Genomic DNA, 3,804 nt, shown 5'->3' on the forward strand with positions numbered 1-3,804 from the left:
GTCGAATTTAATTTAATATTGACATTACGACGGCAATTATCCTCACAGTTTGCGACCGCCTAGCCGAATAACCTAGTAGAAAAATGGCTTCTGTGTACTCCTCTTCGCATTTTTTTTAAAAACCTGGAAAGTCTAACTTTCAACACCCTTTACATATATATATTGTCCGAACTCCAACTCGGGAACGCCATAGTCCATTCACGTGTTTAGCCTATAAATATCTTCCTTTTTATGTGTCCCTTTCGATTATTCCTTTTTTGTTTTTCTTTCTTTCTTCTTTCCATTTGCTTCCCACGCATATACCATTTTTACATGCTATAATCAATGTATGTTGCGTTCTGGCTGAGCAGCTTACCAGTACTTTATTGTGTTACCACTTCGTTTAGTTCTGTACCTCTAGGATAGGTTTCACATTCCCTTCACATACCTTCACCTGTCATTGAATTGTGTAGTTTCTGCGTTTTCTTTCCCAAGCTAATTCTGCCGACTGTGATAATTGTACACCTTCTTTCTTTCTTTTAATGCGCACCCATGTATGTGGTGCATACTTCGTGTGTTTGCGTTATGCAATCCCCCCCCCCCTACTGTAATGCCCGAACGGGTGAAATAAATAAATAAATAAATAAATAAATAAATAAATAAATAAATAAATAAATAAATAAATTAATTAATTAATTTAAAAAAAGTACGCTCATCAGATGACGCTGAAGGAAAGTGTCACGTTACTTCGTTGTCGTCGAGAAAGTTCGACAGGTATATAGTAGCCGCGCCCTAAGCACGATGTATAATTAATGTATAATGATATTCTGCTATCTGTGTAAATAACTTTCGTGTATGATGCTTTTAAAACATATGGTATCAGTTTACCTGTCACGTGTCTCTGTGTGTATGGTCTCCTGGGTCCCGTCAAGCTGTTTTCTTGCAGCTTTTAGCCCAGGAGTCCAACCAGGATATCTTCTGGTAAATAAGAATTGAATTGAATTAAGAGGGGCGGCGAAAATTGTGAGCGACTCGGTATTGTGGCCGGAGGAGAATTTGCTGATAGTGAACGCCTAGCGTCCCAGTGTGAACGGTAGGTCAGAAAAAAAGAAAAAGTGGCACCGCCGAAACATTGTAGAGAACGATTTTTCTCGAGAGCAACCAGCCAGCAAGTGCATCCACGGCGGCTAATTATTGTTTGAGCACGCCTCGAAAATATTTCGGCAGCCTGTTATACTCCTGTAACACGTAAAGGCGAAAGCCTGCTGCACACGTGGCAGTGCATTAAGCTATACGTTCGCAGGGGTCAGTCTTCTTGCAAGACACAACGAGCCGCAGTGCGGAGTAAACGTATGACGCTGTAGCTCGACCTCCTCAACGACACAGGCGAGCACCTACTGCACTGCCTAAAGATTCTTTCACTTTCTTTCTTTCTTTCTTTCTTTCTTTCTTTCTTTCTTTCTTTCTTTCTTTCTTTCTTTCCTTCTTTCTTTCTTTCTTTCTTTCCTTCTTTCTTTCCCTCTTTCTTTCTTTCTGTCTTTCTTTCTTTCTGTCTTTCTTTCTGTCTTTATTTCTTTCTTCCTTTCTGTCTTTCTTTCTTTCTTTCTTTCTTTCTGTCTTTCTTTATTTCTTTCTTTCTTTCTTTCTTTCTTTCTTTCTTTCTTTCTTTCTTTCTTTCTGTCTTTCTTTCTTTCTGTCTTTCTTTCTTTCTTTCTTTCTTTCTTTCTTTATTTCTTTCTTTCTTTCTTTATTTCTTTCTTTCTTTCTGTCTTTCTTTATTTCTTTCTTTCTTTCTTCAGTCTTTCCTTTCGTTCTTTCTTTCTTCAGTCTTTCCTTTCGTTCAGTCTTTTCTTTCGTTCTTCGTTCTTTTTCCCGTTTCTTTATTCACATTCACTCATTCCATCTTTCCTTGCTTACGACGGTATGAGCCATTCTTGATGAGGATGTTTTCGTATCACTGGACTAGATGCCGCGTTTTTTTCCCGGTATGAGCCATTGCAGCGAACCGTCTAAGGCCTTCCCCTTATAGTGGAAGAGGGATGGCGACTCGCGAAATATACTCGGCAGATCTTAAATGCAAGCTCCTCTTAATTAGAAATCAAAAATACATTTTTTTCGTGACGGCCGACCGAATGCTTTGTAAGGTTTGCGTATTCGGTTAGTGACTGGTCCCGAATAAGCATGCAGACCCATTCACCGATGTGTGGACAGTGCGAGCAGCCCGCATGAGGGCAAACTTACACAACAGCCTGGCCACGCATGAACGCGGGCGCAATTTGTAAACACAATAACACGGGTGCACTTCATTCTGTAAATATAATGACTTCTACATAGCTTCTCGTCTGTGCCTTCCCACGTAACAATACCAAAACCAGTAAGGACCGCCAAGCATCGTCCACGGACACCATGGATACATAGCTGCCTGCACAGGCGCTCTGCATCGAGCGGGCGTGGACGTGACCACGTGACGATGGCCACGTCACTGGAGGCACGATTGCTCAACTGCTGTGGCAGGAAAAATACGCAACTCTAAATTTGTACATCGCGTGCGTCGTCGTTGATGATGATGCTTAAGCAGCGGCCTAGGAGCGCGTGCGGTTGCGCCTTCTAGCGAATAATTTCTTTTTTTTTTTCCTCTTTCACCTGTTTCCGTGGATGGTCGGTGGTTAGGGTTCGAACTTAATAAGGAAAACGCTCGTTCATTCATTGATTCGTCCGCTAGTTTGGCCATTCAGTGGTTCATTAGTTCGCCCGTTCAGTACAGTTTCTTTCATTCATTCATTAGTTCGTTCCTTAGTTCCCACTTTGAGTGGTTCAATAGTCGGCCCATTGGTTAGTTCGCTCATTCTGGATTTTCGCTTACAACAGAAATATTCCGCAATGGTTTCTGCGGTGCAGAAACCACCGCAGACCACCGCATGCAGACGGCTACTCGCACAGTGAGGCTTAGCGTACCGATCACGTAAACAACCTGAACAGTGCAGTAAGACTAACCTTTATATGCGATATCCACAGGTTAGCCATTCTGTAAGCTCCACTGGGTTTTTCAGTGTGCCATCATAGCTACAGACTCCTAAACATGTCTAAACCTGTGTCATACTTTTCTGTGCTTACGCCTGTCATCTCCATTCTTGTATCGACAAGCATAAGTCGCATTTGTCCACGTGACATCGCAGCGTAGATCTCTAATAAAACGTAACCACCTGATTCCATGTTTGAATTTGGTCATAGCCTGTGAATGGTGCAGCATATAAACATAAAATATTGCACGAGATTGAAATTGTGACCATTGTGGTGGATGAACATATACAGTGTGCGGGATTAAGGGGTGCACAAGATGAAAGTAAGCACAATTGTATGCATCGCCGTTTGATGTATAGCATTTGTTGACACGCTTCGCATAAGCTTCGCTTCACATAGATACCAAAAAGTGCATAGGATTTGCATATTTCCTTCGTCTGTCATGCATCAGATATTTCAGAGTGTGAATTTGGGCTCACGGATCCATTTCGGGTTGTACAGCAGCGTGACAATTCAGGAAACAAAATTCGATGCCAAAACGTTGACTTTTCTGTACTTTCCTTCTTTTCGTCTGCCGTGTTTTGTTTATTTATAAGCCAATGACATTTATTCTGCAGCTTTCAGAGAAAAGTCATCAATTGCTAGTAAAGACGTGTTTAGTTTCTGCAGTTCATCTTGCTACTCCAGAAACAATGTTATCCTAATTAATATTATTTCTCATTCTTACGATGAGCGTAGCCAAGCGGTCGCAGTTGCGAAATTGGGACAGTCGAACGAGTAGAAATGTCAGAGGAATCAAACAGG

Source organism: Dermacentor andersoni, chromosome 11 (genome assembly GCF_023375885.2).
Source record: "Dermacentor andersoni chromosome 11, qqDerAnde1_hic_scaffold, whole genome shotgun sequence".
Taxonomy (NCBI): domain Eukaryota; kingdom Metazoa; phylum Arthropoda; class Arachnida; order Ixodida; family Ixodidae; genus Dermacentor; species Dermacentor andersoni.